Raw genomic sequence first — 11,115 nt, forward strand, 5'->3', positions numbered from 1 at the left:
GAAGTTTGTAGCTCAGTCTTAAGGGACCAGTTCCCTAGAAACAAGCAAACACATTTTTGAGAATCTTGACACAAAACAATTATGACAAAACAAGCTTTATTTAATTGGTAGTAGGAGAGTCACACCCTCAAACTTCAGAAAAGCTGAGGTACATTTACAATGATTTCACACACCTCCTTCCTAAAACTGAAGACTGATTTTCAAGGAAAGGTGATGCAAAGATAAATGGTGCTTACCCAGTATGTTCCTCACCCAACAGGTATATACTTTTTCTCATTTATTAAGTATCTCCTATGCCAAGTAATAGGGAAGACATTGCAAGGGAAATACAAATGCCTCAATATAAAAGGCTTATTTCAGGGCTGGACTGACCTCATGAACTTGGTCTGGTCATTCTCTCCACATGAGGCTAGAGGGTAGACGGTTGAGGGAGAGGTGACTTGACAAACCAGTTTGCCTATAACTGAGAATCAGAGTGAAGAGCTCACAGTAGCAGGGGTAGTTTGGACCACATCAGTCAGAATCTGGCTCTCTTCATCTCTGTGTCTCCTGTCCAGTTACTTGAAGTGAATGCTGTCCCACAGTAGCAATAACCATCAGTGACCTGCTGACACCCCAATCTAGCTCTCTCAGAGTGGACGTTTACTTACTTATCGTGCAGGTCCTAGGTAGTGGGGTCTGTCCAGAGGGGCAGTAGTGTACATAGTTAAAGTTACAAGCATCAGCGAGGACGACCAGAAGAAGCTATTCAAGCAAAAAGAGAAGTGGAGCTCATGCAGGTACTCAGGGGAGAAGTTAGGGTCAGATGTGTCTAGAGCAACACAAAGGGGATCTTGGTAGAAGGTAAAGAAACTGTGTTGAGGATGCGAGGTATTCCAGACAACTACTTGTGTCCTCCAGAGCCAGACTGTGCCAAATCCTGTGAGGTTTGGGCACTGCTCACTTGGGATCTTTTTGTTGGTGTATTAGATGTATCCTCTTTTTCTTACGCAGGAGATGAAGAGGCAGACCCCAAAAGCCTCATTTCTCCTCTAGTTTTCCTAATAGCTTCAAGGAAACTATCACTGGAAACGCCCAGCTTCTTCTAAACAAGGACAGATACTAATGATCCATGTTCTTCTTGACTCAGAGTCACAGCCATGGCCTGTCTAGGACAGTGATTGCTACATGCCACTGGGGAAGGTGGAGACACGTAGCAGTTCTAGTGAGTGCTGTGGGGTCACTATGGGTGACTCAATCTGAGGTCCAGGACATTCTATTCTTGAGCTTGAGAACATGCTGGTTACACCTTCACTGATGGTCGGCAAAACAGTGTTTCAGCCTTGGGTACCAGGTTTTGAGGACTGATAGGGACTTGCTCTTCAAGTGTCATCTGCTGGTCATTGACAGGTCACAACTTGGGTAATCTGTCAGGTTGCCCAACAAAGTTCTCTTTTATATGAGACTTCACAGAAAATGATCCCTGCTTTAGAAGCATTCCAATCCTCTTAGAGTTTCCCAGAGAACAATCTCCTGAAGCAGGTCCTAGGCCAGCCACCTCCCCCAGCAGCCCTTCGATGGCTGCCTGTCTTCTGTGATGTGTTTCAGTTACATAAGCCCAAGAGGCTCAGTGTCCATGCGCTTGTAAGTAAAAATTCTTCTGAAGCTATAGCTATAGATGGTACACAGGGGCAAAGGGGGTAGGAGGGGGCAGGGAGCAGGAGTACGAGATAGGAGGAATAAAAAGGGTGGTTGGGAAAGAAAAATAGGGTGAGGATAGGGGTTGGCAAGGTGACTGGGAAGCTCCAGGAGGGCAGGAAGAAGACGGGGAAGTGGTTTATATAAAAAGGTATTGTCTCACACCAGGTCCACAAGGGTGGCAGGAGACCACCAGACCCCAACGGCTATGAGCTTCCACCCTGGGACCCCAGAACCTCACTTGGATTTACTTGCTGGTGGCTTTTGTGTGCAGCCTCCTCCTCAATACTATCGGTGAACTCAGTACGCGCATCTTCCGTGTCGTCCCCTGCAGCTGCACCTACAAGTAAGTCCAGAAGAGAAAGGTGACTCCCTTTGTAGGTGCCTTCCAGACAGCAGCTAAAATTACACTCGTTTTTGCCATTCGCCTCTGATGTCTTCCTTTCCCCATATGCATGGCCCCTAGCCAGCAGGCTCACAAGGAAGGCAGGACCAACGTGCCAGATCTGTACAAAAGACTCTCACTGATGCTTTCTTACTAACACTCAAGCTTACAGCTCAAAACGGAAGCTGCCTTTGACTGCACAGACCTGTACCTGAAGAGCCAGCTGTCAGAGAGAGTGGTTACCCCCTCACTTATTTCCAGAAAGCTTGAACTATTCCCCCTCCTGCCACTAACTGGCCATGTAACCACCTTCCCGCCTGTGACATGGGCCCAACCTGCTTGACTTTTTTCCCATCGCTGAGTGCTGAGAGGGTCCCGGATTTCCTTGGGATTAGGGCAGCCCTGCTCTACTCACTTTTCCATTGTGGGGATCAGCTGTGTGTGGGGTGATAACCTCTCTGAGGAACCCTCCTCTGAGGGCCCTGTGTCCTACTGAAGCTCAGGTCCAGTCAAGACCCAAGGCACAGAATGGTTCAGCTGTTTCCTAATTCCTTCCTCTTACCTCCCCTCCTCCCCATCTCCCCCAAACTCTTCTCCAATGCCAAGATCTTTTGCCTGATGATTTCTTGCACTGTTTTGTCCAAATGGAATTTAATCCATTTTTTTCATTCCCCGAAGATGAAGTTACTTGAGGCACAAACATACATGCTTGCACTAAGGGACAAGCAGTTGCAGTTCATGGTCTGGATAAAGGTCTACGTTGACCAAAAGAATCTTCTGCAGCTTGAGGCCTATGCTGTTCAATTCAGTAGACACTAGTCACATGTGGCTATTGAGCCTGAAGAACTGACTTTAATATAATTTAAATTAATTTTAATTTAAGTAGCCATACATGGCTGGTGGCTACCATGTTGGACAGCACAGATCTAGGGTATTTCTTCTTCTCCACATCTGTTAAAATAAGACTATTCATCAAATTTTAGATTAATACTAGTGGCCCACATTATTGATTTCTTCTGAAAGTGTAGGAATTTGTAATTGTTAATTCCTTTGGACACCAAAGAAAATCTACTGTGACACTCCCTGAGCCTTATAGAACTTACCCAAATTAGAGATTAGACAAACAGTTCCGACCCTGGCCTTGGGAACCAACCTGTTAAAACTCTTCTTCTGACCACTGGGTTAACTGGGCCTCAAAGAGATTAGGTGGCTTGACCAAGGTTACAATGGCTAGTCCCGGACAGGAGCTGAGCCAAGATGTCAAGTCTCTGGACTGTCAGACAGAGGCAACTCACTGAAGTACTAAAAGGGAATAAGCATTGTCCTCACAGCTTAATCTTATGACTCATTCCCTGGTCTTCATTATGAATGGTGGGTTCACTTTGGATCAAGGCAGTACCCTGTTCAATACAGCTGTACTCACAAGGAGGCACCTTTACCACTAAGCATCTTTAAAGATCATGGCCAACTGTGTACAATAGGGATTTCCAATACTTACTTTTTCAAGCCCCAGAACCATCTCATTCAGGATACTGGTTGTGTAGAGGTGAATGAACACACTACCTAAACTTTGGCTGTTCAGAAACTCACTGAACCTAGGATGCTGATTCATTTGAGGACATCTATAGTATATTATGCTTACTTTGGAAAAATCTTTCCCTGTGCAAAAATAGAGATCAGAGCCTTTTTTTTTTTTTAGCAAAGAAATGAATTGTCCCACTCAGTGATTGAAAAAAATATACTTTTCACATTGTTTCCCTTCTGGGTGTAGGACTAGAGAAGGATCCTTGGCTGAAGAAAGTTCAGCTCTATGAGGTCAGGATCCTCATCCCTGTAGCGCTGGGCCCACAGCCAAGGTGATTCGGGTGCTACGTTCCAGAAGTAAGGTAAGTGGGGGTGAGGAGGGTGATTGTCACTGGCCTTGAGTGCTTCTAACACTTTTGGCCCTTCACTTACCTTTGTCGACCTTTCTGATGCCACGTCTGCATTTCTAGATAGTCTTTTCTTTAATTCACTCTGGGGTGGGATACCATGATTTTGACTTCATTCGGAGTTAAAAGGAGACAAAGCAAAAAAGGCCAATTCCATCTCGACACCCTACTACATGGGGGTTTTGTTTTCCTTACTCATTTTTTAGCTAGCTTGTGGTCTGCTGTACTTCCTTCGGGGCAGCTTGAAGGGTTGCTCAGCCTTTACCAATTTGAATTAGAATGCTGAAAGCTTTTGTGTGTGTTTCCCTGAGGTTTGTAAAGTTAAAAAATTTATAGAAAAAAAGTTATCCTACACAAGGTCCTATCTAAGTTTACATTAGACATCCCTCTTTCTGTTGTCATTTCTGGTTTTTCATAAGCGACAACAGAAAATTGCTCTTTGTGGGCAATACCCTTGTCTAAGCTTTTACAAAGCAACAAAACACTATGTTCAGAACTAAATTGGAGTAGTACTTTAAATTTCTAACTTGACGTTACTATATACTCACTAATTTACTGCTTATTTGTGATAAATATGAAACAACATGCCTGCCACCTTTAGAATTTCTGAAAGCTAAGAATCTCTTCCCTCAATTTTAACTTGCTTTTCCAGGTTTTATCTCCAAGGTTGTTTTACATGTTTGACTGAAAATTTTATTAAAAATTTTAATATTTTTAATACTTCTCAAGTTGTGGTTCTTTCAAGTTTCTTGGCTCTGAGACACACATAATGAGACACACATAATGAGACACACATAACCTCCCTTTCCTAGATTTAGAAAATTATCTTCTACCAGCTATCTGACTCTAGAAAGTATACATAAATAAACTTCTCAAATACACTACTATAAAATCTTTGGGTGAAATTTTAAGTATTATACAAATATAAGGTCTTCTTTTATCATTAAGGCAAAAATTCACACTTTTGTGCTTTTTAAGTTGAGGATGGCATAATTACTGAGAACACAGACTCCGGAGCCAGATTGCCTAGGTTAGATTTCTGCATTTGTCATTAGTTATGTGACTTCAGACAAATCACAATCTTCCTGTAACTCAGTCCCCTCACCTATTAATTAGGGTTAATAGTAATATCCACTGTGTACACTTGTCAACTTTAAAAAGTTTCCTGCTTTTGAAGTGCTTAGAACAGTGCTCGGCATACACTGTGTACTCCATAAATGTTGCCTTATTATTATTGTTGTTTTACATTACTGTTGGTAAACTGGTCTCTGGGCTGAAGAGTTGAGGGTTGGAAATGGAGACCAGAGAACCTAAATGCAGTCAGCAGAAGGATCTCTCACATTATCAGTGGATGATCCTGACTGAGTCTACCTGCGCTTCTTCACTGCTGAGTATCTGTTCCCCCACAGGAGGTGTGAAGTAACATTCCTAGGTTCTCCCTCCTTCACAGGACCGCTGAGAGACCACAGAGCGGTCAGTAAAGTAAGATGCACTCTTTTGAGTAGGTGCTTTACAAATAGAATTCATCATCATGAAACAACTGCCTTAAAAACCATCGTGCATGAATAAGCCTTGAGGAAAAGTCACGAAGTGTTATTTTGATTCCTCAGTGATGAGTCCAAACTGGGCTGCAACAATGCCATTGTCTCCAGATTCTACTCTCTAGTCATTATAATTTCCTTTTTAAGCCATTTATATGCAACCGACAGAAAAAGACTTAAGATTTTCCCATAAGTTACTCAGAACGTGGGAGTCATATTTGAGTAAGTTCTGAAAGGGGATTCAAAGCGCTAAACTTTACAGCACAAACAAGTTTGCAGCGCCAAGGGCCCGGCCGTTTTCCCCTCAGCGCCAGGCTCTTGTGTGGCGGCCCCCTGGGCCCGTCTCACTGCCACTCCTAGGCACTCTGCCACACGCTCTTCACCAAACTCTCACGTGTTCAGTCATGAACCAACTACTGCTGATAAAATATGATGATGCTACCTGACAGAATGAAAGGAAACATGTCTCCCATCAAACTGCAATTCTACCTGCATCTATTCTCCTCTGGACCATAGGAAAATTTTAAGATTTCATAGTCTTCCATAAGCTTCTGCCGAGAAATAAAATTCTATAGCTAGACAGATTCTGATCCTGGAACAGAAGTAGCTAGAAAACTGCTGTCTGCGGTCGAGCCCCATTATGGTGGTATCTCTGTGTCTTTAAATTGCAACATCTCTTAGGTACCCTTCCAGCCTGTTCTTAATTCAGAAAGCAGCTATTTTCAGTGATTTAAAATTCTGTAATGTCAATGAATTCTCCCTGCTTATGATCTCTTTTTCCCTCAGAGAAGACAAGAAGAGGACTTTCCGGGAACAGTTACAGGGACGGCACCACCGATCATCGCAACTGGCTCCTCACATTTCCATCCCACTCTCTACTACTTCCTTCAGCAAGGAGAGCAGAAAAGGTTTTTAAGGTAAAACAGTCCATTTCACATTTCTGGGGGAAAAATAATGCTGTTTCTTTAGTCTCACTTCCTTGAGAGCACAAAAATTCAGGTTTCTTCCTCTTCCTTCCTTCACATAAATACAAAGGCACTTGCTCATTCCAGAGCCTTCCTTTGACTTGGAATTTTAGTACAGTAATCAATAGACTGATTCTCCTATAAGGAAAAAAAAAGGTACGAGCTTTCTCTTCTTTTCACATAGATCTTTTAAGAATGAAACCAAATAGTTACTGTTTGGCCTTTGATAATTTTATTGGATCAGTAACAATTTTTTGTGTGTCTCAACTAAAGTAGCTGAAATTCTAACGCTTATGTATAAAAAAGCACACGCTCCATTTCAGCACAGATGTTAACACAGTTTAACACAGCACAGTGCCATGAAGAGATGAACTTCCAGAGGGAAATGTACAGCTTGTTTTGGTGGGAAATAGTCCTGGAAATAATCTAGCGCCAAGTTACTGGGTCATTTAACATGTCGTTTCCTTCTTCATTTAAATTGTTATGAATCACTTTAATTTTTCCCAACAGCCCTAGGATCAAAGGTTTACGTGGAATAAAAGTAAACCTGCTTTTATTATCCAACTGATAATACTTATTGGAAACAGACAGAAATTCATGATTTATAAAACATATTTGTATATATACACATGCCTCTAAAGTTTACAGACTGAGAGAGAGATTGGTATTTCATAGCAACGATTTTGGTAACTGCAAAAAGAAGCATTGCATACTCAAGTTATATACTAAAAGCAAACCTACATGCATTTGCTAGACAATTATGAGTTCTCAAAGGGAACAAGGAAGTCGATTTGGTTCATGTACTTAATTAACACCCTACTCTTCATTAGATCAAGCATTTTCTGGTATTGCTAAACTTTCCATTTTATCCAGAAAAAAGCTGTATGATACTTTTATGTCTGGAATCTGACTTTAAACTACAAAAAGGGAATGTAGTGCAAAAGGAATTAGTATGCTGCTTTATGCATTTGATTATTCTTATTTGAAATCTGATAAAATTAGTATTGTCAGCTCTACAGTTTTATGTTTCCCTTCCACTTCCCATCCTTTGTTGAAAGCAAATTACAAATGCTAATTTTTTATTTGGGAACTTCATCCTGCCTCATGTGATTATACAGAAGTTGAGGACTTACCTTCTGTCAATATTCAAACTACTTAAAAGCTACATGATTTTTTTTAATCATAATACAAAGGTTTTGGTTATTGCTCCAAATGTCTAGTGAGAGGGTAGCATCCAAAACGCAGTAAGATGGAGAACTATTACCCAATGAAATCACTCTGACGTAATTTCCCATTGACTCATTCTTTCTGTTTTTCACTGGGTTGCCTTATATAAGCTCCATATTCCTAGCTATTCTTTCTATAATACACATGGTCCTGTACTACCAAAGGGAGAAAAGCAATCTGAGTTTTACCCCAAGAGAAACAAGGTAAAATACTCTATATGCTTACAGCCACAGGGTGTTAGTATCTGAAAAAGACAGCTAATTTCATCTATTGTACCTCAAGTACCATTTCTACAAGGCAGATGGAAAATGGACTTTAGAAGCATGTAGGTGACTAATATTTCCTCCCCACGCCCTAGGAAGTTTGTCGCACTTCCCTGCCGGGCACTGGCTGCCGAGCTGAAGAATCACCAGTGAGGCCCTAGCTGATGAGGCAACTTGAGTTTTCCAGGGATGTGAAGATTCTGTGCCTTTTTCAAATAAAAAGACCAAGAATCCAGAAAACAATGACTATCCTAACAACAGGGACTAGAGTTTTCTAATACCAGCTCAAGGAAAGCAAAAGTATGGAAGTATTGTTCCTTCTAGGGCTTGCAGTCCAAAGGGAAGACTTTACGTAGGTCAGTTAACCTCTCTTCCTCGGGGAAAGGCGAAGTTTTGGTGTCATCTGATCTGTCCCTCCTTTCCCTGAACAGAGGACTCTAGACCCAACTGCAGACTGAAGCAGACAGAACTGAGATCAATTTTCTCAAACTGTTTTGACGCTGTGAGGCAAACTTCTCAACCAGAAACTGAATTAAAAGCATAAGTAAGCATAAAAGTGATAAGCCTTTTATATGTATCTGCCACTGAGACCACTTCTGTATAAACTGCACAACAGAATATACTAAGGAACCTCCTAAGGGAACTTGTGGCTTAGATCTAATATCCTATCCAGGTCAAGATTGTCTTGATCTTTAACAGATCTCTCACCTCACATAATGACAAAAGTAAATCTTTTAAAAATATGAATGAGGAAGGAGAAGAACCAAAACTATTGCTGCTGTCCACAAATGAATGAAGGGAGGTGGGTGCGGGAGAGGGCCGGGGTGGTGGGTAAGGGTAAGAGGTCACCCGATCAAAGTAAAAGGTTGACAATATTAAAACAGTCCCATCATGCCTTTTCCAAAAAGTTGTGACTTGGCTAAATAGCTGAAGAGAGAACATGCAAAAAAATGTTGATTTATACTAGTCACTAACAATCGCTAGACTTCAGTAGTTTAGTTTAAACCTGTAATAGAAAGGAGTTTAGGGGAAATATCTGTCAAAAGGACTTCCACTTCATCATTAAATACATCTTGGAGGTCCCGTTCAACTCTCTACTGCTAAAAGCTACACACTTCAACTACCCTGACCTCTTACAAACATTACAACCAAGAAGGAAATGTGAGAAAAACCAAATCTAGCAACATGGATTTTTCTCAATTTAAGTTCTATGCTTCCAATTAAGCATAGCCTGAGCCTTTCAAGTTTTTTATTCAAGCACAAGGTTCTATAAGCACGCAGTGCTTTATCTGAAATTATTGTGATGCTGAGAAATGCCTGGCAAAGGTAGAATAGTTCATAAGAGGAAAGGTCTGTGCTCCTGAAGAGAGAATGGAATCATATTATCTCATGCTAAATATGATTATATGAATGATGTGGTCCATGAAAGCATCATGCATCTATGGGCTGCAGAACAAAATGACTTAGAATCATATTCCCTAATAAGATGCCAAATTATCACACAAAATTGTTAGACCAGCAAGCTCTCTCCAGTTAGCACTGTTTGCCAGCCGCATTCCAGATATAAAGACCAGAAAGTCAGTATCAGATTTTAGTCACATCTACGGTACCAAGATCAAACTCTTAATTTCTCCTTTGCCACTAAATCATTTAATTTTCTAAAATGCTTCTCAAGGACCGAGATCAATGGCAAGTAACTATAGCAGCATAAGTTACTCTATCTTTTTAGGGTCCAAATCAGGACCAGAATTCACTTACTTTTTTCCCTAATCTACATATTTTAATAATTTTCCCGTAGGAAGTTGGGTCTCTCATTATTCATCCAACTACCTTAATATTTCTAATACTCAGCAGCTGTTCAAGATACCAAGGGAAATTCCTACTCTTGTTGGAGGGTGATAGAAGCAGAAGTGGTTGTTTACACAAACTACTGTGATCACTATAAGCTATGAGCACTCAAGAATCGCCTGTGGCTGAATGTTAATAGGAAACTTAGACAGCATCAATGGTCTATTAGTAAAATTAAGGGAAGACATTTCCTAAATGCCTTGTCATCATATGACAGACTCGTCTTTGGTGGGTTGACATTTCTACAGCTCCACTACCTGCCTCTTCACTTCCAGAAAGTTACAAAAATCTTTGTGGGGGAAAGGGTCACTAAAGATTGGAAGACTAAGAAAAACGGATGATTCTGCTTATACTTCCTATCTCCTTTCTTAAACGACCCTCTTTTCCCCCCAAAGCCCATTAAAACTGGAAAGCATTTTCTTTAAGAGGAAGGCTTATGGCTGCCAATCTTTTGCAAAATACTTAATCAGAAAATCCCAGGATGTTTCTCCAGTAGAGTATTTTCTTTCCTGTCCACTTTAGAGTGACTGATGCTCTTTCTGTTACAGGCGTGGCTAAGGTTACAGAAACCTGGACAAAATTTAGAATGTAAGTAAACTGTGTCCACACACAAAAGTGAAAGAAATAAAAGTGTCATGTAAAAATGCAGGGAAAAAGTAAAAACCCTTGTGCTCTGCCTAGTTTACAAAGGGGACACATTCACGGTGCGAAAGAGCCTCAGTTCCTATTAACCAAATTCCATGTTTAAAAACTGAACACTCAGCTTCTAACTAGGAAATTTGTATCTAGCAGAAACAAGAAACCTCGTGGGTGAACAAAGCTCTAAAGTAATCTTGGTTACTTTTTATACCCTTGACATTTAGGATAGCAGAAATACAGTCTCCAGGGCCCCCTTGTTGCCACAAGAAAGCACTGAGACAGTGACCAAAATCTAGAAAGATCTGTGACATTTCGTTCTAAACCATCCAAACACTTCAAAGTCTGAAGTCTATTACTTACTTTAATATGGAGAAATGTTAAAGCACTAAATGGTGAAAATTATAGGCCTTCACGTAGTGCCAAATGAAAAGATGTAAGAAATAGTCTCCTCTGACTATAAGGTACTTGGTGAAATACTGAATTTAAAGGGGGGGACATTATCTTTGAAATTACCTTTCTATATAGAGAATTCTGACTCTAGAAGACCTCGGAGCTTTCTTAAAATCATGTTCTGACTCAGTAGTACACCCTCAGTTTAAAGAAAACAGTTAAATGAAATTTAATCTGCACCGATCTAAT

At 40.8% G+C, this 11,115-nt stretch overlaps 1 long non-coding RNA gene across 1 annotated transcript; it reads left to right on the plus strand.

Moving 5' to 3' along the window:
* The first annotated feature begins 1,209 nt into the window (after positions 1 to 1,209).
* LOC140698224 (uncharacterized) lies at positions 1,210 to 10,427 on the plus strand. The gene is made up of 4 exons (XR_012075856.1): positions 1,210 to 2,023; positions 3,834 to 3,948; positions 6,321 to 6,451; positions 10,386 to 10,427. It is a non-coding gene; the product is annotated as an uncharacterized lncRNA (long non-coding RNA).
* Positions 10,428 to 11,115: the final 688 nt, after the last annotated feature.

The sequence above is a fragment of the Vicugna pacos genome, chromosome 9, assembly GCF_048564905.1.
Source record: "Vicugna pacos chromosome 9, VicPac4, whole genome shotgun sequence".
NCBI lineage: Eukaryota > Metazoa > Chordata > Mammalia > Artiodactyla > Camelidae > Vicugna > Vicugna pacos.